Source organism: Mytilus californianus, unplaced genomic scaffold (assembly GCF_021869535.1).
Source record: "Mytilus californianus isolate M0D057914Y unplaced genomic scaffold, xbMytCali1.0.p SCAF_5, whole genome shotgun sequence".
NCBI classification, from domain to species: Eukaryota; Metazoa; Mollusca; class Bivalvia; order Mytilida; family Mytilidae; genus Mytilus; species Mytilus californianus.
In genome coordinates, this window is record NW_026262701.1 from 105912437 (window position 1) to 105939947 (window position 27511).

At 31.9% G+C, this 27511-nt stretch overlaps 1 protein-coding gene across 1 annotated transcript in view; it reads left to right on the forward strand.

The window, feature by feature from the left end:
* The window catches only part of LOC127700466 (ATP-dependent DNA helicase Q4-like), a 243950-nt gene that overhangs the window by 65923 nt on the left and 150516 nt on the right, over positions 1-27511 (forward strand). The gene's annotated exons all lie outside the window — the stretch shown is intronic.

The following is a 27511-nucleotide window of genomic DNA, read 5'->3' on the forward strand; positions in this document are numbered from 1 at the left end:
TTGGTCCTATAGCCTCCAACATTGCAGCATATTTGCACATCCCTGGCTTCCAAATGTTTTGGTTAGAGTCTTCCTTATGACTTCAGGTAAATCCAGAAAAGTGCTTCAGACATCCATTTCATTTATCAACATTATTTTTTTCATGAAATTTGTTTTATTTTTTTTATGTTTTTTTCACTTTATAGCCCAAACTACAAACTCAAGAGATTTTTTTTAACCAATCAGTTTGTGAAATCTGATATCTCATCATTTGTTATCACACAGTGTTAATGGATTTTCTTCAAACAATTCTATTTTAATTTTGCAAAGAGATCTTTCAAAAAAGATATTAGTTTGTGAAACCAAACTTGCTTTGTTGGAGGTCTGCAAAATCTTAAGGTAGTCACCTGAAGGTTGCATGGTAGAATTATACTTTCCAGGAACTAGGTTGCTCTTTTGTGTACTCACTTAGGTCAATTATTGTATCTGAACTCTGTGAATTGACAAAAAATACAGCATCTACTGAACCTGTTTTTATACGCCTGTCAAATTTTTGACGGGACGTATTATGGTATACAAATGTCCGGCGTCTGTCCGTCTGTCCGTCTGTCTGTCCGGCGTAAACATGTCGCACCGTAACTTGAGAATGACTTATCCAAATTTCATGAAACTTAACATAGTTGTTTCTTATGATGGTCAAACGATCTGTATACTTTTTGGTGAAAATAAGATTAAAACTTTTTGAGTTACGGGACTTAGTAACTAAAACAGGTGTGTGTTTTTTTTCACATGTCGCGCCGTATCTCAAAAACAATTTATGATTATTGCTTAAAACTTTACACACTTCTTAGTTATATTAATCTTAAAATCTGTATACTTTTTGGTGATGATTCAAAATTTTATTTTAGAGATATTGAGTATTTTGTTAAAAAAGGGGGACGGGTTTTTCACATGTCGCGCCGTATCTCAAAAACAGTTTATGATTATTGCTTAAAACTTTACACACTTCTTAGTTATATTAATCTTAAGATCTGTATACTTTGTGGTGATGATTCAAAATTTTATTTTTGAGTTATTGAGTATTTTGTAAAAAAAGGGGGAGGGGTTTTTCACATGTCGCGCCGTATCTCAAAAACAATTTATGATTTGCTTAAAATTTTACACACTTCTTAGTTATATTAATCTAAAGATCTGTATACTTTTTGGTTTTGATTCAAAATTTTATTTTTGAGATATTGATTTTTTTTTTTTAAAAGGGGGGTTTTCACATGTTGCGCCGTATCTCAAAAACGATTTATGATTATTGCTTCAAATTTTACACACTTCTTAGTTATATTAATCTAAAGATCTGTATACTTTTTGGTTTTGATTCAAAATTTTATTTTAGAGATATTGAGTTTTTTGTAAAATAAAGGAGGTTTTCGCATGTCACGCCGTATGTCAGAAACTATTTATGCTTATTGCATAAAAATTACACACAAGACGCAGCTGTTTATTCGAAGCTGCTGAGGGATGAATCAGGTGTAGAAAAATATGAAATAATTTTACATACAGGTGAAAATGAATTTTTGAGAATTTATTTAAATTTTGTATTCACTGCATGATAAAAGACCTAAAAGCACTAGTGGCCTTAGGTTTATGAAGATAGCAGAAAAAGTAAAAGGTCATCATACATATTAAAATTTATTTCTGATTATTAAAATGAAAGTACTTCAGTTAACTGTGTATGTAGGTTATCAGTCAGTGTTAGAAAGTGGTGAAAATTCTAAAAAGACTATTATTATCCGTATGGGACAGGAAAAACTACCATGCCACCGGCAGCAAGCTTGTGTTACCTGAGTATTATTCAAACTTCAACAGATTACAATATCTAACAAATGTTAAATTATCTGTAGGTAAAACTCAAATTACTAGTTGCAAGAAAATCAGTAAATATCTGTGTAAATTTGGTTCAGTCGCAAAACTGATGACGCAAGAACAATAGAAAAGTCACTCTTCTTATGAAAAAGTCCAGAAAATCAATATTAAAACAATGCCGGTGATGATACTGATTAAAAGTTATTTCTAAACAATAATCGTACATTTTAAAGAAATTATTTGTTAAACTGTGTCATTAGAAATATACATGCACATACGCAATGTTTAAGTTCATTTTTGATTGAGATAATTGCCTTAGAATCTTGTGAAACAGATGTTAAAAAAAAAGTTAATCTTATTGATAAAAAAAAATTGGAAAAAAATCATGTACCGGGGTACATACAAAATCTAAATCTAAATCACCAAGTTTTGGAGTGTTCCTTAGCATGTTACAGTTTCCCAAAGTATACCTATTTTTCACATCTAAGTTTTTCGAGTACACCAGTCTGCTCTTGTCACATGAACTTTCAATATAGAAATATTGTTTTTTTTGTGATTATAGCTTGTTAAGAAAAGTTCGTCTCAATTTCTATAGATGTATTTGTGGTCCTCTTGATCTATTTACATTCAATGTTTACATCGGGATAAGGTCTGTTTGAATTTGCTTAGTAATTTAATAATTTGATTTCAAAAGTGTTAATCCTTGCTGCATGTCAATCAATTCCTTTGGAATTTTTTCCTTGAACTTCTCTGATCTATGTGGATAATTGGCATATTCCAGAGAGGTATACATCCAGTAGCAAAAAAATTTGAAGTTGGTACTAAAGAAATTTATTTGCATAGCAACATTTTAACCAATTTTACACAAAGCTCTTTTAGCCTGCTGTACTTCTTGTTTGCTATTTTATGAGGGAAAAGTTAACATTTCTCTGAATTTTATGCGGACAGGCAAGACATATCTCTGTGTCAATAATTTATTATTTAAATTCGTTTTTGTCTCGCTTGACAGAGTCAAAAAGCGAGACATAGGTATGTTGTTTACGGTGGCGGCGGCGTCAACAATGTATTAGTTTATGGTCTATTGACTTTGAAATTTTTGCTTAGTTTTCATGTTTTAGTTTGTGATTAGGTCAGTTAATGGGGAACCACTAGTGGTAAGTTAATGATAATTGATATGCAGTTGTATAAGCATTGGCATTATCTCATTTCCATGGAGATTATTTGGCCCCGCCCCCTCAGTCATGGTCTATTGACTTTGAAATTTTTGCTTAGTTTTCATGTATTAGTTTGTGATTAGGTCAGTTTATGGGGAACCACTAGTGGTAAGTTAATGATAATTGGTATGCAGTTGTATTAGCATTGGTACATCTCATTACAATGGAGATTATTTGACCCCGCCCCCTCAGTTATGGTTTATTGAATTTGAGATTTTGCTTAGTTTACATGTATGAGTTTGTGTTTAGGTTTGTTTTAAGGGAACTACTTATGATAAGTCAAAGGTATTTGGTATGCAGTTGTATTAGCATTGGCACATCTCATTTCCATGGAGATTGTTTGGCCATGTACCTTCAGTCATGATTCATTGACTTCTATATTTGCAAAAATTACATGTAAAAGTGTTGCTATTTTAATTTCAACATTTGCATTATCGAAATAACCAAAAAGCGAGACATATCTCTGTGATAACAGTTTATTATTATACCCCACGCAATGAGTTGCGGAGGGTATAATGTTTTTGACCCATCCGTCTGTCTGTCTGTCCGTCCGTCTGTCTGTCCATCAGTCCGTCAGTCCTGTTTCTTGTCATCGCAACTCCTCTCAAACCACACAACAGAATTTCACGAAACCTTTTAGATAATAAGGACATACTATGTAGTTGTGCATATCGACAGGAAATTACGATTTAATTCTTTATCTAGGAGTTACACCCCTTTGAACTTATTTACTTTATTGTACTACTGCAACAGTTTGTCATTGCAACTCCTCTCAAACCACACAACTGAATTTCATGAAACCTCTTCAGATAATAAGGACATACTACGTAGATGTGCATATCGACAGGAAATTACAATTCAATTTTTTTTCCAGGAGTTACTCCCCTTTGAAATTATTTGCCAAATATACCACTGCAACTTTTTGTCATTGCAACTCCTCTCAAACCACACAACAGAATTTCATGAAACCGTTTCAGATAATAAGGACATACTACGTAGATGTGCATATCGACAGGAAATTACGATTCAATTTTTTTTCCAGGAGTAACGCCCCTTTGAACTTATTTGCCCAATATACTACTGCAACCTTTTGTCATTGCAACTCCTCTCAAACCACACAACAGAATTTCATGCAACTGTGTAGATAATAAGGACATACTATGTAGATGTGCATATCGACAGAAAATTATGATTCAATTTTTTTTCCAGGAGTATCGCCCCTTTGAACTTATTTGCCCGATATACTACTGCTACCTTTTGTCATCGCAACTCCTCTCAAACCACACAACAGAATTTCATGAAACCTTTTCAGATAATAAGGACATACTATGTAGATGTGCATATTGACAGGAAATTATGATTCAATTTTTTTTTCTGATACAATTTTTTTTCTTTCACTTATTTTATTTCTCCAATTACAATGTGGGACAGTGGGGTTTTATTTCTCCAATTACAATGTGGGACAGTGGGGTTTTATTTCTCCAATTACAATGTGGGACAGTGGGGTATGTGAGCGCGCTCACTAAGGTTCTTTCATTGTTACTATTTACGTTTTCTTGTGAATTTATAATTGATAGCGTCCTTGCTTAAAAGAAACAAATATTGATAAGATCAAGATTTCTATGCTAACAGTGGAGGTACTATTTTGTCACTAGATTTCCCACTGGGTATATCATAGTCTGTCATCCATCTGCATTGTACCTTACTCAAATTTGCTTGAACCCATTCCCATGAAATTTTAACACAACATTAGGATTGAAGGAAAAGATTCAGCTCCCTTTTGATTTCATTACTTTAAAATTTTGTTGTTATATTTAAGGCAATTTTTCACATGTCACATACTAACTGCAGTAGACTTAGATTTCTTTATCCTATTGTTGGAAAAGAGAGGCGAAAGATACCAAAAGGACATTCAAACTCATAAGTCGGAAATAATCTGACAACGCCATGGTTAAAGTTTTGTTTTCAACCAACCTTCATTGTCAATTTCTAGATGTAAGTCAAGATATGAGGCAAACTTAACTGCATCTGTTGTATCCTTTATCTTGGAACTGATAAAAGAAACCTCCCTGTTGATTTTGAAATTTTCTGGTTTGTCATTCCAGAGTTATGTGACTTTAAATGTCAGATTTAAGTATATTTTAACCTTTTCCATAATGCAAACTTTACTATGTTGTTTGGATAGGAGAATATAGACTTGCTTTTGATTTTTAAAATGTTTCTGATTTTTGGAGTTATAGGACTTATAGCTGTATTATTTGACACAAAATTCATTTGCCTTTAAAGATATCCTCATGCGTGTTTTCTACAAAGCCTTTTTACTAAATTCAGATAAGAAACCTTCTAAATTCATGTATTTCATTTAATTCTCTCAACCCCCAAGGGTGACTGGGGAATAGAAATAGGGTCACTACAGGTCTTCTTCTGACCAGCAGTAAGACCCTTCCCGAAGTGGGGCATCTGTTTGGCTGTACATTATGTACAAGTACGCAGCCACGTCCAGTCAGAATGGGGACTTTAAATCTGATGCCTCGTGTATAGAGAGTGCCATGCTCTCTGCACGTTAAGAACCTTGTAACAACTCTTTGGGGGGTCCGTAGGAAACCTGTTGCAAGGCAAAATTCTTGTCCCTATCTGGACGTCAAGCAACCATCAATCAATCAATTTAATTCTCCCAACAATTGTAAAATGCACAATAAAGGTGAATCATGAGCTCTTGGCGCCACTCATATCATGCTTTAAAATATTGAGTGTTATTAACTAAATATAAGTAACAGGTCCAAGCTAACTTATTTCCTATGATGCCTTTAAAGATATATGGATAATTTCCCCCATAAATCATGATACTATTTGTGGATTAGAGCATTAGTGAGTTCTCTCTTCTCTTTAATTTTGATCCTATAAATGTGCATAAAATGTTTTCCCACTGGATGTAAAATATCCATCAATCAATCTGATAGCATTTTATAACAGTCAGCAGATTGTTCTTCTCTAGTATCCCAAATTAGAATAAAAATTAGAACTTTGTAGCATACTACCAGTATATATGATACATTTAGAATAGTATAAAACAAATAGAAAGAAGAGAAAAAGGCCCACCTCACCCACACAACACATAAAAAAGAAATCAACAAATGCTAAATATCTAGTTTGATCAAGGAAATGCTTTTGTAGTTTCAGTTCCTAATTCCATTGAACCAGACAGAATAATAATTTGCACAGTATTTGCTTATTGTTTACAGAAATCAATTTCCTTTATACAGAAGATATGTTTTCATGTTCTAATGTCAAAATATTACGTTGCATGATGATAAACTTGTTGTTTACCAACTTTAGATAATTGTTTGTCAGCAGTGATTTCTAAAATTATCTTTAATTTGCAAGATTGATTACAGATATATTGTTTCCTTGTTGACTGGTATGCATTAAACTATGAAAAAGGAAACCTAAGTTGTAATAATATGCTATATTATAGCAATTGTAACAGCAGGTTGTAAAAGAAGGGGGTATTTGCATGGCAGAATGAGAGATAAATTTAGAATTTCATGATGAATTAAAAATAATATTTAGACTTAAAAGGAACAGTGTATTTCCATTTAATTGGGGCCTAGGAGAACGAAAAACAGCCTTTCAAAATAAAAGACCCTTCAAAATAAAAATAGATAAACAGGAGGCATTCAAGTTTCTGGTCTTCAATATGATTCATCTGAATTTTGTGCCAGTAAACTTAGTGTCACACTTTTCTCAGAAACTACTGTGCAGAATTACTTCATATTTGGTCAACAGCTTGACATGGATGAGTTGTAACGTGTGGGCACTTTAGTGGATCTGTCAGATACCTGCCTCCTGTTTGATGATATTTTGAATTTTTCAGTGTGTTGAATGAACCTTTATATTCGAATGTTTTGTCACACATTTCTGCAAGCCTACTAAACAGAATGACTTGATATTTGGTAAGCAGGTCAATAGTCATCATGATTAGTAGTTGCATTGGTGTGTTTTTGGGATCTGTCAGTGTGTGTGTTTTTGGGATCTGTCAGACACCTGTCTGCTTTCAAATACTTTAAATTACATAGCACTATAATAATGCTTGCATTATTGTTATCATTATAGTTATCTGATAGGGAATTTAATTGTCAATGCTTTTAGTACTTAACATTTTTTATGTCTGAAAAGAATAAAACTGAAAAGTCCTTGCCACTCCAATTGATCAGTTCGAGTTGATTGATGAATTGCAAAACTTATTTTGAAAATATTAATCCCACTTCCTATGTTGTAATTCGATTCTCATAGTATTTCATTAATACATTTTTCTGCTTCTGACCATATTTTTATTTGGTGCTCATCATCTACTGATAGTTTAGTACCAGTGAACTTCATTTAGGTTTTAGAACCCTAAACTTGGAATTTAAATTCTCTTTGAGCAACGAAAGGTTGGATACTACTGTGATAATTTTTGCATGGTATCTTATGGGTTTAAGGTAGCACGGTAGTATTTGCATTCCAGAACTTAGGTTGCTCTTTTGTGTACCCTACTTAAGTCAATGTATCTGAACAGTGTGATTGGACTAAAAATACAGTATCAACTGAACATACTTTCCCAAACTGAGGGATGAATCAGGTGTAGAAAAATATGAAATAATTTTACATACAGGTGAAAATGAATTTTTGAGAATTTTTTTAAATTTTGTATTCACTGCATGATAAAAGACCTAAAAGCACTAGTGGCCTTAGGTTTTAAAAGATAGCAAAAAAAGTAAACGGTCATGATACATATTTAAATTAATTTCTGAAAATTATAATGAAAGTACTTCAGTAAACTGTGTACATAGAATTTTGGGCAGTGCTAGAAAGTGGTGAAAAGTCTAAAAAGGCTATCATTATCCCTTATGGGCCAGGAAATACTACCGTGCCACCATAAGGACCAGTTATTGTCACTTATGAATCTCCCCACTAAATAATAGTAATTGTTACCTAATCCTTGCATAAATGTTATAATTTGCTTCTTTGTAAAAAGTAGAGAAGAAGATTTGTTGAATAAACTAAACACATTGTTGTTGAATGTTGACTGATCATAAATTTGGAAGTTTTTCTTCTTCTCTAAATCTAAACTTATTATGAATTTATGTCACTTGAAAGCAACAAGTTGCACTGTATTGAAGAAGAGAATAGAGTTTAATTTTGAAATTGATATTCTCTTTTGAAAGAAGCTTAATATTGCTTTGTTGGAGGACGATTAAGTTTGTAAAAATTGAGGACCTCATAGATCGATGACATCATGTCTCTGCTGGTTTATCTTTCCTTGATAGTAAAATCCTCCCTTCATATAGTATTTCCATGTCTTAATCAGATAAATTACATAACAGATTTAAAATAATAAAAGAAACATTTGTCTGAAAATAAAAACAGTGTGTTAATTAATATGTATTATGCAATCTACTCATTATTAAATAAAGTACCAGGTGACAGCAACTGTGTCAAAGAACTTATATAAAACCACTATTCCAATTGCAATTGAATCGCACCTGAACTTTGACAAATGGTCTAATTTCAAATGAATGATTGTTGTCCCTGTTGACCAACAATTATGTTAGCTATTATTTAGAATAAACTTGGAGATAAAAAAAGACATAAATATGTTTTTAATGGCACTCCTTCTAGCTAATATTAAGTATATAGTTGTAGAATTAGTTGTTCCAAATGAACTTTGCTTCTTCAATAATAATTAAGGTGACCTATAGTTGTTAACTTCTATGTCATTTGGTCTCTGGTGGAGAGTTGTCTCATTGGCAATCATACCACATCATCTTATTTTTATATAAGTTTTATTCTAGTTGCGTGACTCATGAAATATAAATGTTTTTGATCTTTTTAAAAATGTATTTACTATAACATGGTTGTTAACTGATCTCCTTGAAGATGTTGAACTGATTTTTGATTCATAGTTACAATATTATACCACATTTTCTTATTTTCATATGAGTTTTAATGTTCAAGTTGACCTTATATTGACATGTTTACAATCATTTGACTTTGAAAATTTCATAAAAAAATGCTGTTTCCTATACCATTGTGAGCCCTTCTTGAGCTGATATTGGTATTTATTGGCAATTTGTATATTTTCACTTTGATATTACTGCCTAATATTTTTCTTTATCAGTGACAGGACCTGAAAATATTAGGCAATGCTATCACATAACAGTGCAACATCCTCACATGTTCATGTCCATCAGCACCAATTTGTCAATGGAACGCATGCGACTTCATTTACACAACCGAAAATAACTATCTACGAGTAAAAATGATTTTACTTACGACTTCATTTTATTTCATATTCTCAAACAACAAACATATTGTTAAGACAAAATTGCCGATAAAAAGAACAATGGCATTTTAATTTTAGATAATGACTTCATCAGCTCGAATATTAGCTCGCCCTTGATATTCTTGCTGATAAAGTCTGTATCAAAAACAAAAATGCCATTATTCTATATATACTTGTAGAATCAGTAGTTTGCAGACCTCTTTACCTTCATTGAGGGAAAATGCTTATGATATGACCAAAAGTGTTAAAAAAATCATGACAATGACTGTTTTCTTACTCCATTATCTTCCCAGAGAAGTTAACCCTTAAATTTCCCTATGAGTACATATTTGTTTACATATGACACCTGGGTTTACAAAAAGGAAATTACCAGTAGGTCACATCTGTTTTTGAGATAAAAAGTATGGCTGGACTCTTATTTTGTGTTTAGGGTCTGCAAGAAAAAATTCAACCCTGAAAAGTGCTGTATAGAATTATTGAGAGAGAATTTAACCAGTAATGATAAGTGTTGTTTATTATCTGAAAAGGAAGGCAAGTTTAACGCTGATGATCATACCACCATACTATTCTATATAAAGCATTCCCATCGACAAAACTGCAATGAGGAGCTGCTACCATATAATCATTTAAGGAAGATTATGTTGAGAACCACTTCCTAGAACCAGATTCCTTTGTTTCTTTGATAATTATGGCAAAAGGAACAATTATTGTTGCCACTTAAATCATTTAGGAACGCAGGGTACTTTTTTTACATCGACATAAGTTCATCTAATACAATTTACAATAATACAATACATGTACTATTGAACTAATTTGACACTATGTTTATCTGTACTGTAATGATATTTAGTAAGATTTAAAAGATAGTTTTTGCCTTGCCTGCAACTTTCCTTGCTGATTGCAAGGCATAGGGATTACAATCGAACGTTGAGGACGGCATAAACTATTTGTATTTCCGAAGGTTGCTAGAAGATGCTTTCACATAAACTTAACATAGATGATTGATGACAATAAGGTCAAGGTAAGATAAACCCAGGCAGACAGTCTTGTACACCTTACAATAGTTTACACCACCGCTGCCCTATGTCTCTCATTCTGCAACTTTCGTCTCTTGCGAGACAAAAAATAATTTCAAGCAGTTCTTGAACCAGTTGTTCAACTATGAAAATAGTCAAGGACGATGGACATATGACAGACAGAAACTTAGTAACACAAGGTATCTGCATACAAGGTCAACTATGTTTGGTGTATGGAAAGATTGTAAAGTGTACATGTCCAAATGGCAGGTTTTATCTAACGTCAACGTCATTTTCATGGTTCATTGGTCAATGCTTTTTTTTTTCTAAATTGACAACTCACTACCAGAGACCAAATGATATAGAAGTTTATAAGTATAGTTCACCGTACCGCTTCAACAATGAGCAAAACCCATACCGCATAGTAAGCTATAAAAGGCCCTGAAATGACAAATGTAAAACAATTAAACAAGAAAACTATCAGCCTGATTTATGTACACAAAAAAAAACTAAAATAAATCTGATATACAGCAACAAACAACAACCACTGAATTACAGGCTCCTGACTTGGGACAGGCACATACAGAATGTGGCAGGTTTAAACATGTTTGTTGACGCCAAGCCCACCCCCTAATCTTGGACAGTGGTGTAAGGTACAACATAAGAATACGTCTGTCTGGCAAGTTACTTCTGTACTGGCTTCCGAAGCTGCACAAAACACCTTACAAATATAGATTTATTTCGTCTTCAAGCCATTGTTCCACTACTAAACTGTCTATTCTACTTACTACTACACTTGGTACAATCAAAAACCTGGTAATAAATTGTTCAAATAAGGCCTTTGAAAATAGTGGAATTAATTACTTTTGGAGTGATAAAAATTCGTTGGCAGTACTTGATAAATTGCATGCTTATATTGGTGATTTCGAATCTGTTCAAAGTTTTGATTTTTCTACCCTATATACCACTTTGCCTCATAATCTTATCAAGAAAAAATTCACACTCCTAATTAAATGGGCATTTAAAAAGTCAGAAGGAAAATATATATGTTCGAACTTTTTATGTCATTATTTAGTAACAACAGACAAAAGAACTATGATAAAAGAAATGATTTTTCATTTCCTATTGTTAATTGTCCATTTTTAGATGGTGACGTTCCCTTGTCACCATCTTATGGTATTTATATATCTCAACTTGTTCAATTCGCTCGTGTATGTAACAACGTATTTGATTTTTACGAAAGAGACCTCTGTATTACTGAAAAATTATTTACACAAGGGTTTTCAATATCACAAACTAGTCAAAACATTTACTAAATTTTATCATCGGTACAAGCACATCATTTGTAAATATAAATCAACATGCAGACATCTTATACGTTCAGGTATTTCACATCCAATCTTTTATGATAATAGTCTATACAAAGCACAAAAATGTCGACATTCACCTCTAAACCTAACCAAACCTTTAAACAGACTTTTTCAGAAGGGATATAGTTACGATACTGTTGTCAGGTCATTAAAGATGTCATATTTTGGTATTAATATTGATTCACTCATAGGGTCTTTGCATCGGAAATAAACACATTTATTCTAAAACCAGTTGTTGGCATGATATGGGTTATGTTCTTCTCTTATATTTTATGATGGTATGATACAAATCCCTAACGGAAGGGATTGTGCTTGATTTTAAAATGATTAAGACATAATCTTTCAATCAGTTTAATTGAGGTCTGGAGCTGGCATAATGATGTCAGTAACTGCTAGTAGTCCTTTGTTCATTTATGTATCATTGTCATTTTGCTTAGTTTCTTTTGTTACCTTTTCTGACATCAGACTTGTACTTCTTTTAAACTGAGTTTTACTGTGCGTATTGCTGTGTGTTTGTTTATTCTACATTGGCTAGAGGTATAGGGGGAGGAGGGTTGAGATCTCACAAAACATGTTTAACCCAGCCGCATTTTTGAGCCTGTGGAAAGTCAGGAGCCTCTGGCCTTTGTTAGTCTTGTATGTTTTTTTAATTTTAGTTCATTTATATGTTTTGGAGTTTAGTTTGACGTCCACTTTCATTGAACTAGTACACATTTTTGTTTAGGGGCCAGCTGAAGCCTGCCTCTGGGTGCAGGATTTTCTCGCTGTGTTGAAGACCCATTGGTGGACTTCAGTTGTTTTCTGCTCTTTTGTCGGGTTGTTGTCTCTTTGACACATTCCCCATTTCCATTCTCAATTTTATTCTTCTGACCTTGACTCTTGGTTGATTGGTCAATGTTAAGTTTTCATGGTTTTGTCCATTTAACAGTAGGTCAACTGTATTTGGTGTATGGAATGATGGTGAGGTGTATATGTCTATCTGACAGGGTTCATCTGACCTTGACCTCATTTTCATGGTGTATTAGTCAATGAGAAGTTTCCTTAGTTTTATCCATTTATCAGATACTGTATGCAATAGGTCACCCATATCAGGCCTCTACAATAACTTTTTTTTCAACTTGCCCAATAGGACAAGTACACATCAAAACTTACTTGTCCGAATGAAATTGTAACTTGTCCAAAAAAAAACTTAATATTAACCAAGGATTTGTATAGTGAGAACACTATACAAATCCTTGTATTAACCTTTTTTGCATTTTAAGTTGATTCAATGAACATAAGAATAGAATTTGATTTATATCTCTTGATATCTATTTCAAAAATATGAGTCGAGAACAACTGAATCAAGTCATGTCACAGGATTTAGGTTCTAGTTTTCATCAATGCCAAAGTATCATCAGACTCTACACATGAGGCACAGTCTGGTAGGCCTGTCAGTCTACACTCATTTGGTTTGTATCCTGGTCTTTCATGTTGGTAAAATATTGATTAATATGATTAATGCCTTACAACAAACAGCTTTGTTTTTAATATATTAAAATGTTTATTCAAACGCAATCAAGTATTGTTTTGTCTACATATGATCAAATACGATTCTGTGAATTTTATGGTCAATAATTTCTTCATTTTTTATTTTAAAAAATATTTTTGTTAAATAAAATTTATCATATTTATTATAAGCAACAGAAAAGGGTAGGGAAATGAGGTACTGGTTGGCTTGGTCCCGAAATGTCTCCTACGGTGCCATACTGTCTATTAAACATGGAAGGATTGGTTTCCGTGCCGGTGCCGAACTGTCTTGTTACCTTATCTACAAAGCGCATTCTTGATTTCATCTAAGACTGGTTTCCGAGAATATTACGCGTTTTATCTGTTATAAAGTATCTGTCAAAGAACCAGTTTTAAATTATCGATTGCAAGTAAACATTGTAAACATGTCAAATTAATATTTGTTTTTATCTTTTCTTGTATTTTGCTTATTACTCAATACTTTGTTCATCAAAGTTGGATTTAATTTATTTTCTACAAAATGATTTTACTTGTCCCGTCGGACAACCTTGATCTAGCTTTTACTTGTCCGACCTTTTTTTCCTCTGGTACCGGACAATCGGACAAGCGTTATTGTCGAGCCCTGCATATTTGGTATATAGAATAATTGGATGGTGTACATGTTGTCTGGCAGGGTTAATTTGACCCTGACCTCATTTTTTTGGTTCATTGGTCAATGTTCAATTTTTGTCTTGCCTTGATGGAGTCAAAAAGCGAGACATAGGTATGCTGTTTCTGGCGTTGGTGGCGGCGGCGGCAGCGGCGTCTTTAACAAGGTATTAGTTTGTGATTAGATCTAGTTTATGGTGAACTACAAGTGGTAGGTCAATGATATTTGGTATGCAATTGTATTAGCATTGGCACATCTCATTTCCATGGAGATGATTTGGCCCTGCCCCCTCAGTCATGGTCTATTGACTTTCAAACTTTTGCTTAGTTTACATGTATTAGTTTGTGATTAGGTCAGTTTATGGTGAACCACAAGTGGTAGGTCAATGATATTTGGTATGCAATTGTATTAGCATTGGCACATCTCATTTCCATGGAGATGATTTGGCCCTGCCCCCTCAGTCATGGTCTATTGACTTTGAAACTTTTGCTTAGTTTACATGTATTAGTTTGTGATTAGGTCAGTTTATAGGTAACCGCTAGTGGTAGGTCAATGATATTTGGTTTGCAGTTGTATAAGTATTGGCATATCTCATTTCCATGGAGATTATTTGGTTCTTCCCCCTTAGTCATAGTCTATTGACTTTGAAACTTTTGCTTAGTTTACATGTATTATTTTGTGATTAGATCAGTTTAAGATGAACTGCTTATGTTAAGTCAATGATATTTGGTATGCAAATTTATTGGCATTTGCAAGAATCGTTTCCATGGAGATTATATAGCCCCACCCCCTCATCATGCATGGTTCATTGACTTAAAACTTTTACATAGTTTACAAGTTAATGTTTGTGTTTAGGTTTGTTTAAAGGGAACAACTTATAATAAGTCAATGGTATTTGGTATGCAGTTGTATTAGCGTTGGCACATCTCATTTCCATGGAGATTGTTTAGCCAGTCATTACCTTCAGTCATTGTTCATCGACTTTGAATATTTGCATAACTTACATGTTTAAGTATTGCTATTTTAATTTCAACATTTGCATTATCAAAATTACAAAAAGGCAAGACATATCTCTGTGATAACAGTTTATTGTATTAAGGTCTGTTTCTATGATACTATAAGCAATAGGCTAACTATATTTGGTGAGTGGTATGATATTAGGTGTACATGTCTGACAGGCAGGGTTGATCTGACCTTGACCTTGTTTGCATTCATCATTGATAATGTTAAGTTTATGTAATACTTACAGTAAATCCTTCATATTGCAAACTTCCAACATAAATTTAATCATGATAAGTAAAGCAGGATAAACATTTCAGCGTGTGCACTCTTGTAAGTATAGCTGTCCCAAAAGTTAGTATCATTCTAAATTGATGTGCATGTCCCCTGAAGCCTATAGTAACATTGCTATACATTGAGGTAGAAAATCTGCCATTTTATTCATCGCTTTGATTTTCTTTATATCAGACATGTAATGACTATCAAAGTGATTTTGTATTTTCTAATTGTAAAAGTAAGATTTTACACACTAAAAAAGATTATTGCTAAACTGTATGACTGGTTCATACATTGTTCTTTATCTTCTTGTTGACTAATACTTATAGCAGGGATATCATAGTTCTATTTGTTTACAAAGTTTACAAAGCCAAGTTAAAAAATATTTTGACTAGTGTTCCTGATAACTGGGTGTTTCAAACTGTTCAAACCTTCTCATGATACAGAAGTCAATGACTGTAATTTTATGGTAAGACAATTTTAGGTGAGCCTTAAGCATTTTTAGATGAATCAAGACAAAGTAATCCTTTATTTCATCATTAGCATCGACATTTAGGTTCAGTCTCCTGTTGAAGTTATTTATACATCAATAACTCTCTCAAACCTTACTGGAATTATATGAAACTGAGACAGAAGCTTTTTTTTAAGATAGTATCCAGAGTTAAGTTTTGAAAATATTTATTTTGATTTTTCTGTGTTTTACTGATAAGTGGACTTACCTTTTTTCACAGTTGACATTTAGATTCAGAACTTTTGGCGTAAGCTTTTTTGTGACTAAAAGGTGATGTTTCTTTCAAAATTTTGAAAATACATTTTTCGTATTTCCATATTTCACTTATAAGTTGACTTTTTTTTTTGCAGTTAACATTTACATTTAATCTGGGATTACAAATTTTTTAGACAAAAAAAACTTTGTTAAACCTTCATGGAATGTTTTGAGCTTGGAAATTAGCTTCTTCAAGATCAAGAAATGGCATCCGAAGAAATAAGTTCTTTTTTTCTGTATTTTATCCTTAAATGAATGATTTTTTTGAATTCAACATTACACATTACACTTTTACACTGACAGCAGCAATAAAAGACACAGGGTTCCATAGTTTATCCATACAACCTTTTAAATTTGCACATGGGGCATACTAACTATCAATCTATCACTGGCAATTGGCTTCAATTTTCACCAGTTGATCAGTTTGTAGAGAAATATTCAAACAGCCCCTTGGAAAAACATTTTGGTCAATTGGTATTGTGAAAGGAAAAAACCTAATGAATAAGCACAGTAATAGAAATTAGTTTGTTCTGAATAACAGAATTATATTTGCATAGTCTGGTTAAATTTCACTTGTCAAAATTGATAATTGATTGTATATATATAGCAGTTAACTCTAGGTGTACATCTATTGACTGAATTAAAACAACAGATCTGTAACCTAGACTGGTTAGTTCAGCTGTAAACAAGTTTGTTCATCTGGATGAGAAGATTATAGACCTAGACCACTGACAGTGAAATTAAATACAATGATAATGCCAAAAAGCCTTGAAAGTGATCAAAATAAAAGATTAATGAGCTAAATTGTAATTAAACAGATGAGACTTGCATTTATAAGTCATAATCGCTATACACAGTTGACATTACCGACAAGGCCATCCAAGGACAAATCTTAGGTACGGTGACACAAGATAATTGTTAATTTTAAAATTTCCTTCTGAAGTCTTATCTGTTTTCAGTAGACATGAAGTCTGATTAATAGGAAATTTGATAATTATTAGATGTGACATCAGAAGATTTGAACCAATGTTGATCTTCTGAGCACAAGGGGAATACCCTGAGTATTTAAAATTTAGCTTTTAAATTGAAATTGGTAAAATGCAAAACCCAAGTCTTTTTGTTTGCATGGTAGAAGTAATTAAAATAACTTAAGTACCAAGTATTTGTTTTAGCATTAACCTTATTCTTCTATCAAGCTTTTAGAATTAGCCATGATGGATCATTATGTTGGCATATCCAAAGGAGTGCCAAACTTTTACATGTAAAACCGTAGATGTTTGAGAAATATCACCTCCTTGTGTCTCATTAGAGTGTCAGGTTTGTTAAATCACATGATACCTTGAAGGGATTAGATCAACTCCGCTGACAATCAGTTTTAACCAGTTCTCATGATAATCATCCCTTTAGTATGTCTTCTCTCACTAAATTCAAATGCCATGTATGGTAGGGGGCCATTGTACGCAAATATATAGATTTATACATCTTCTTTTATCATAGTGCAGACCAAATTTATTGCAGAAGCGAGACATAGTGATCCTACATTACTTCAGCTGTGGTGGCATCAACATTTAGGTTCAGATTGTCAGGTTTAAGATTTTATTTAGACATCAATAACTTTTGTCAAACCTTCATGGAATTTTACACAATTTATAGACAGAAGCTATTTTATGATCAAATCATAATATACAGAGCAAAATTATGACAAATTTTTTTGTGGATAAATGGACTAATAGTTGCTAACTTCCACATCATTCGGTCTTTGATAGATAGTTGTCTCATGGGAAATCATACCACATCTTCTTATTTTTAAAGGCAGTGCCTTTAGTGTTATTGGGCAATAACCGTTTTGTTTCTACGTGGGGGGTAAATACGTCATCCCAAATTACCCGAAAAGTAGAATTCTTTCTTCTTCTATTTGTGATATTCTGTGTTTTTTATTGTAATTCAGTGACATTGGGAAGTAAGGAATCAAACGATGTTTTTTGTTAGTTTTCAAAACTTTTGATAGAGTTGTATTTTGCATAATGAGCAGCCAACCGGTTCACAAACCGTAAGAACTTAAAAGTCCGTGTGAAAGAGTTCTGGTTTATTTCGAGTGGTATTTTAATCTTAAGTTGTTTTAAGATCATTTCAGTCGTAGATATAATAATGAAAAGTTGACCTAACTATGCCTAGTTGCAACATGTTAAAAATAACTCTGGAATCTGATTATATTTTCTTTTTCTCATCAGAACATTTGGTACGTTGAATTTCCGAAATCCGCCTAAACAATCTGTTTTTTTCTTCTTGAAAACCAGAGCTGTTGAAAATTGTAGAACCGTCCAACATAGCTATCATGTCAGACCCTTTGTCAGGTAAACAATTCTGATATTTTAGGTTCGATAAAAGTTTTAAAATCTGAAACGAACAGTACCACTGACTGCCAAACCCTCATAGGTAGTCAAGGTCGTTTAATACCCCCCTCGTTGTCGGACAGTGCAGTAAACAGAGAAAAGTTCCATACACTCGGGTTTTTACCTATATAAATTGAAGATGTAAAAACCTGAGAGTACCGAACTAATCAGGGGTGTTATCAGGTTTAACTTAGGACAGTACGAAACTTGAAACTTTCGTTGATTTAAAACCCTGGCCCAATGCTAATTAACAAGTGATAATAGTTTGATTGAACAAACAACAGGTGATTGAATATTAATCACTCGGTATGGCTTCTATTTATGGCACATGCCAAAGATGATAAAAGTAAATAACGGCATTGATAGAAAAGTGGAATCTTGTTGTCAAAAAATCAATCGGAATGTTTTGATGCTGAAAAAAATGATAAACTTACAACTCAGCAAAGAAATGCTGCACTATTTCACACTCCAATGTGGACATTTGATTTAGGACCTTCAGCAATGACTCGGAAGAAAATTCACAGCCTCTCAGTGTTTAGATAATCAACTACACAAACTGTTACAAGGATCAAGATTACTTTAGTACAGAGTCAAGTGTATTACAGGCAGCCAAGTTGGCTTGTACTTCTTACATGACCCATTGTTCCAAGACCAGTGCTCTAGTTATTAAACAACATTTGTCAATGTCATATAGACAGTGCTTTTATAGCTAATATATATACCTGTTTTGGACCATAAATTTATAAGTATTTGGACCATACGTGTATGATCATGACCCATATAACTTGATGTATCTGTTATTTTGCCTTCACTAGTAAAAATCTAGAGAGTTTCTACCTTGTCGACATTTTTGTTCTTAGGTGAAAGCACAGGCGTTTTGGGCATGGACATTTTTAAATCTTTTTTGTAGTCATGGTAGTGTTCAAATTATTATTTCAGAAACAAAATTTCTTCTACTCTCAACTTATTTTCTTCAATTATTGTGGTTTTTGTCTTGCCTGCGACGAAATTTGTAGTATGCATGACATAGGGATTACTTTTTTTTTATTTATTTATTTGTTTTTCAGTAGTCAGGCTTTTACAATCCCTGTACATCACCACCTGACTACGGTATTAAGGGGTTTGATGTATAAAAACAAAAATTTAGAATAAGTGACTACATTTTTTTTTTCTACTACTTGAAAATATATTATATGAATATCAACATTATAATAAAAAAAGGAAAAGAAACAATCACACACACACATACACACACTCTTGCACTTGCGTTAACATAACATATATCAACTTGTGTATTGCAAAGAAAAATGTTATCTTTGTAAAGATCTGCTCTTTATAAACTGTTAGTTTCATTTTTTTATATATAACTTAAATCAAAAGTAACTGTTACTAATCAGTAAAAATGTAATCTACTGGGGCCCAGAATTTTTGAAAATAATGGGTGGTACCATTTTTCTTTGCTATATAATGTTCATTTTCCTGATATTTTCTTACTTTTGCTATTAGCTCTATAATACTCAGTTTCTTTTCATACAATTTACATTTGTATATATAGTTCTATGCAATAATAATCATCAAATTCAAAAATAAACTCTCATCTTGAAGGCCAAGAAAAATGTGTTTCTTAGATAATGTAAAGTTCACAAAATATTGTTTCAATTTTTGTGAAAAAGATTGCCATATAAAATGTGTTATTTGACATTCATAGAACAAATGCTCCATGGTTTCATCAGAAACCTTACAAAATGTTTAAGTTTAACTTTATACAAGAAAGTATTAGTTGCAATTATTCTATGTAAAAATTTGTATTGAAAAGTTATTAAATAAGTGTTGTTACTTTATTTTCTTAAAATAATATAATATTCTGACCAATCTGCAATTTCAATACCTAGTAATTCCTCCCATTGTCAGAACTTTTCTGTTCACAGTTGCACATTTCTGTCAACAAGATCTTTGTATACAAACTTGGCCTTTTTGTTACACAGTAATCTTTCCAAAAAATTACTGTGTAACAAAAAGGCCAAGTTTGTATACACAGTAATCTTTCCAAAAAATTATCAGTACAGTTAAAAGTTTCAAAATTTACACAGCAATGTTCTCTTTAATATGTTCTCTCATATATATGCTTTGGAATTTTGGTAATGAGACCATAATACTTCAAGAAATTATTTGTTTGAAGTTTTGGTCCCATCTGATCAAAATTACAAAAATCCTTAGTCTCTAGGTTAACAAGGTCAAACAAAGACTGCACTCCCCTTCTCTGCCACTGAATAAAGTATGGAAAATCTACTAAAGATGCGAAATTTAAAATATCTAATGGCAAAATATCTTGAACAGAAATATTGGTAGTAGGCTTTGCTACATGAAAGCTAAAAAATACATCCTTCCAAAAAGGATTGCTCGGACTATCAGAGATTTCTCTGAATTTCTCCTTTTGAAAATGCAATACTCTCTCTTCACCATACTGTTCAAGGCTTTTCAATAACAATGATTGCCAATTACCATATAAATTGGATGAAAATCGCTTTATCCAGCTAATCTTAAGGTATATATTAAAATAATGTATATTAATCATATTAAACCTCCTTGTGGAATATCTCCAATTAAAGTATTACGTATAATTCGATCAGGTTTTCCATTCCATATGAATTGAAAGAATAAAGTATTCAATTCATTTAATTTTGACTCTGGCAAGTTGGATAGTGCAGTCAACAGGTGAATTAGTTTTGGAAGTGCCAAAGTCTTGATAACAGTAATCTTTCTCATTAGGGTTAATTTTCTATGTTGCCATCTCTTAAGAATGCCTGACACTTCCTTTATCTTTTTGGAGAAGTTAATTTCTGGCATTCTGTCAAGATCTAAAGAGAAATCAATTCCCAAAAGTTTAAAATTTGAATAGCACCACTGAAGTTTTGATTCAGGACAGAGAATCAGATCTGAATACCTTTTGTTCCCAATCCACACAGCTTTAGTTTTAGAAGAGTTAATTTTTAACCCCGAACTTTGAAAAGAATCAAAACAATTTAAAGTCTCCCTCAATAATGTTTCACTTCCATCTAAAATAAGGAAAGTGTCGTCAGCATATTGACTCAAAAAGGGATTCATTTTCATGAACAAATGTACCCTTTATATTGGGGTTTCTTAGAAAGTAACTCAACATCTACTAGTATAATAAAAAGGTAAGGGGAGAGGGGTCTCCTTGTCTACAGCTTCTCTCCAAATTAAAGAAGCTTGAAAGATGACCATGGACATTTTTAAATCTTTTTTGTAGTCATGGTAGTGTTCAAATTATTATTTCAGAAACAAAATTTCTTCTACTCTCAACTTATTTTCTTCAATTACTGTGGTTTTTGTCTTGCCTGCGACGAAATTTGTAGTATGCATGACATAGGGATTACTATCCTGTGGCTGCGTAAACTATTTGAATGAAGCTTTATATTTCAGAAGGTAGAAGACCTGTTAGCTTCATACATTACCTTGTATGCAGATACCTTATATTACGAAGTTTTGGTCTGTCATATGTCCATTTTCCATGACCTCATTTTCATGGTTCAGGAGTGATTGGTTAAAGAAAATAAAAGTTTTTTTGCCATGTGCATTTCTCACTTATTATGATTAATAGGACAACTATCAGTGGCAGATCCAAAAATTTTCATAAGGGGGCCCACTGGCTGCCAAAGAGGGGGTCCGCTCTATTCATGCTTCAGTAATTTCCTATATAACCAACTAACCTGTATACACAAACACTAAAATTGTTATTAAGTTATTATTATTTGCATAAATTTTTTGCCAATCACTCATGTGCAACAACATGTATTCTTCAGTATTGATGCCTTGTTGACTCAAAGAAGAAGTATATAATATATCTAGTTTTAGACAACCCTGTTTTAGAAAAGATAGGAATAACTTTAACAAACATTATCGAAGATGTGCAACCAACACCTAATTCCCTGATGGACAAACAAAACATAATATATTACAATACAGTCAACCACCGACATGGTTCCTTACTTATGACAGGAAAATGTAGTTATTTTTATATAGACCTTTCTTGAACTGTGGTATGTAATATATATGAGATGAAACTTATACCCAATAGACATTACAATGCTAGTTAATAGTACACCTTGATTAGATATTTACTGATTAATTATCTTGAATGACATATTTTTTAAGAAATATAGATCATAATTTGCCCTATGGTTCAGCTAAAAGTAAATGATGAATTGGATTTGGAATATTTAGTAATAATTTGTTTCTGAAAGTAACCTGACTAATAGGAGTGTAAACCATAGTGGAGTTAGTTAGTTCTGTGTTTACTTCTTTGCTAAATAATTGAGGACCCTATTTAGTCAGGTTAGTTGATAGACTAGAAACTAAACCATTTTGCCTTTTTTTTTTATTAATTATTCTAGTTTTTAGAAATACCCTGTTGGAATCATTCAGGGAAATATATCAATCGTTATTGTAAAAGAGTGAAATACCAGAATTGAAACATCAAGAGTTATTGATGAAATATATTATCAGCTGAAAGTTTTAAAGTAAAGTCCATAAGAGTCAGAAAATCTTTAAATAGATAGAGTGAGAAATCACAGACCTCTTTTGATTAAGGTTAACAATTGTCTATACTGGAACAAGCCTTTGTAAGATGGTTAGACATTGTAAATAACATTATTGGGCTTTTTCCTTTGTTCTCTATTCCAATTTATTACAATGACTGTTCAGGTTTATACCATGAAGAATCCCATGGACAGATTTTTCACTGTTACATGTAACCAAAAAAAAACCAACTGACACCTAGAGGTCAAAAGTAAAATAACAAAAATACCTAACTCCAAGGAAAATTCAAAACAGAAAGTCCTTTATCAAATGGCAAAATCAAAAGCTCAAACACATCAAATGAATGGAAAACAACTGCCATATTCCTGACTTGCTACAGGCATTTCCTTATGTAGAAAATGGTGGATTAAACCTGGTTTTATAGCAAGCTAAACCTCTCACTCTCACTTTGGGAACTTTTTTATATTAAAGGCTTACCCTTGACAGGAGATTATCCCTTTAACATTCTGGCTAGAAAAACAACATTATTTTTCATACAAGAAAATTCATGAGAATATAAAATGTCAGACAATCCTATATATTTTACTTTTTTGGAAAGATTGAAACTATTGTTCCAAGTCTTTCCTAAGGCACCGGCCTCCCAAACATGAAGTAGCACAGGTTAGCTACTAAATCTACAGAATGTATACACACTAAAATATAGTTCCTTGTAATTCTCATGCCTATTGTACATATGCACTAATGAACTGTGAAAATTTTGGGTTATATCTTTGGAGCAGTTCATTCAAGTATATGTGTCTTTAGTTTTGTCAATTTACAGGCTAGTTTTGTCATTTTAATTAGTGAAGAGTAATGATACATTACCAGCATAATTGACAACTGCCATGATCACCAAGCAATCAGAGAAAAGGTGGGGCTTAATTAGAATGTCCCACCTCCTTAAATGCCAATCATATTGACCCAATTCCTAATTAACCTCAGTCTTACATAATTAAGCAGATCCTTCTTTATACATTTCAATACACAAATACTTGACCTCATTATTGATTACATAAATGTATATTAGATGTTTGATATATAGAAATGATAGATTTATTCATTGCCTATTACTTTTGATCTACACTACATAAAATGATTCTATAAATTATGTCTGAAAGAAAAATGATTTAACGATTAACAAGATCTTTTTAGTGAAAAGAAAAGACAAAATAATAAAGTAAAGTCTATACTTTACTTGATGAATTTATGCAATAATCATCTAATGAATCAATAATTTAGCTTAGACTTATCAGTGATTGGCTTGAAACAGTAATTAAATTTCAAAATTTGTAACTGAGCAAACCAATTTTTTTTTTACTTTATTCCCCATCAAATTTCTTTGAACAATATTAGTTATTTGAATACAGGAAGTATATTTTTGCAATGACGAATGAATCCCCATTTCAATAAATTAAGATTTTTTAATTTGTTTATGTTGAAAAAGTACATTTTCAATGCCCTTTTCTGAAAATTTTAAATTATAAATTAATTAAAATACACCCTTCAACTTGTAATCCTCAGTTTCATATAATCATAAAAATTGTTTTCAAAATATATAAGCAATTTTTAAAGGAGTAAAATATTCCTATGTTTCAACTTACAAAATGTCCCCCAAAAAAACTTATTGGATTAATTTTTGAGACAATAAAGATCTTAGCATGTCTATTTGTTGGCCCCATGTCCTACAAGGATAATTGATAAAGATTATTAGATAAACATCTTTATTTAGTAGTTTCTTCTGCTTCTAAATATAAAATGTAAAAGGTGAAACATGTAACGCGATATTAATTGCAATTTAAACGAAGTTGTTGACCCACTCTCATTGATTCATATTTAGTTAATTTTATCTACTGAAAAAGTGCTTTTCCATCTAAAGACCATTGTCTACAATAGTGCTATATTAATGTTCTTTTTAGATACTTAAATATAATTTGAAATTATTCAAACTACTCTTCCAATCTTCCCATGAGTGATTTCCATCACTTTGATTTAATTTTATGGCTGACATATAATCTTCAACAGAAGACCCATGTCTATGTGATATGTCAAGTTTTCAATAACCCCTTTCTAGAAAAATTGAGAATAACTTTAACAAACCTTATCAAAGATGTGCTATCAGCACCAAATTCCCTAATGGACAAAAAAAAACATAATATATTACAATACAGGCAACCACTGACATGGTTCCTGACTTAAGACAGGAAAATGTAGTTATTTTTTATAAAGGCCTTTCTTGAACTGATGTATGTAATATATGAGATGACATTTATACCCAATAGAAATAACAATTTTAGTTAATAATATAACTTGATTGGATATTTGCTGATTTATTATTTTAAATGACATATTCTTTTGTTTCCCCAGGAGTACTAGTTAAAGTAAATCATAAATAGGATTTTGATATGATCTTGTGATGAAATTGAATATCAGGTTGTATTCATCTTATTTCTATAAGAAGTTTTCTTTATTTTATTTGTGTGTTGTTGAATTTATAATTTTATGTAATTGGCACATTTGACAATTGAAATGAAACAGAATTAATGTTTGATCAAGTTAATTTTTTTTTGTATTACTGAACCTAGAAGTCAAAAGACCTCAAGTACCTAACAAATAATAATCAACTCTCCTAGCACTAAAATTAAAAAAAAAGGAAAATACATAGGGTTGTCCTATATTTTATATACTCATGAATTTTTTTTTATGAAAAATAACGTTGTTTGTGTCTTGCCAAAATGTTAGACAGTAGGTATAGTGTCCGTCTTGGATCATGTTTTTTCGAGTGGTTTGATCTGGTTTTTTCAAGTGTGACCACGTTTTTTCGAGTGAATATGATAAAATATATAAACAAACAGACTTCCTTTCTGGAAAGATATAAAAGAAATATGCTAGAACCTTATATACAAGATCATAGAAAATAAATTAGTATTGGTGATAAAAAGATATTATCAGCCCTACATTATTTTGTTTTAAAAATGTTGAATTTAGCTTTACAATGCTTTATTCCAAAATATAGATTGAAGCCAATTTTAGACTACATACCAATGAAAATGTCAACATAATTGCATACATGGTATATATATATCCTTAGATATACAGACACTTTGTCTTCGCATTAAAAAGGACATTTTGGAGAGTAAATTCATTTGTATATGTCTGCGTTTTTTCGAGAGCAGTCCATGTTTTTTCGAGTGCGTCCTTGTTTTATCGAATGAAAAAAACTAAATTCCTATGGCTTAAAATGTAATATGTCAGTGGATTTACGTTTAAAAAACAATGAAAAGGTTCAAATAAAGTACTTTTCAAAGCATGAAACAATGCATAAAACCAGTTTGATAATGCTGTATTAACTAGTACATTTCATAAAAAAGCCTCGCTCAATTGTATTCAGAAATCTTTATGTTAGTGTACTGATATGGATTTCATACAGTAAATATTTCTAGATGTAAACAATCTCTATGTGAGCTCTAGCATGTTGGATTGAGACATACATGTACATAGTATGTAAAGTGGGTAAATGTGTGTTTGTTTAACTGAAAATACATCCTAAATGTTTCATTTACTATTTGTCTTGATGGTAATATGTTTTATTGCTCCAGAAATGGAAATCAAGAACAGTGTTCAAATGCTCCTTCTGTGAAGAGGAGTCCGATCAAGCATATGTTATTCTTATTCACAAAGAAATAAAGCACAATTATAACTTCATTTTCATAAGAAATTAAAAGAATAAAAATTGACAATGTATATTTGTGAATGTGTAAGGATATAATATACACATTTATTTTTCTATTATTTTAAAAGTTTCGAATAAAACTTACAGATTATTCATTTCGTTGTTCAATTAAATACATTGGATAAGTTCCCGAGTTTATCATCAGCTCAGTAGTCAGTACTTCAGTACTGATATGATTTTATAACAAACCTTTCTAAAATTGTTTACCTCCAAGGGGACTAGGGAATAGAAATATGGTCTCTTAGGTCCTCTTTCGACCGGCTTTTCCTTAGTTTTCTTGCTCCTATGTTTTTTCGTCACTGTAATATATATTGATCATAGCATATTATTGACTGTAAAAACAAACGTAGCATGCAGGAAATGAAATTGAAAAGATTATGAGTCCCTGTACTCAGTTCTGAAGACCGTTTTAAAAAGGTCCAGTGATTTCTTATATATCATAATACTGCAAGGCAAAATGTTTTCAGAACAGAAAGTTATCATTAAATTGAAAAGGTTAAATTTGATCAACATAGTAATATGTGTTTGTGACTTATTAAGAATATATAATATTGTCCTTTGCTAGATTACAGTTACAAACAAGAAAAAGTCTATTTTAATCCCAATAATGTCTTCTATTTTATTCACATTTTTCTTTAAAAAAAACCTGGACCATTTGTTGAAAAACCCAAATGTTTTAAATGTTGCTTTCGAAAAAACACGGAAAATATATAACACTGAATTACAAGTAAACTATAAGGTAATTGTGCTTCGTTTGTGCTCAAATCATGTTTAACAGTCACAAATAAAACTATTGTACTCGCAAAATAGCAGTAAATCAATCTGATTG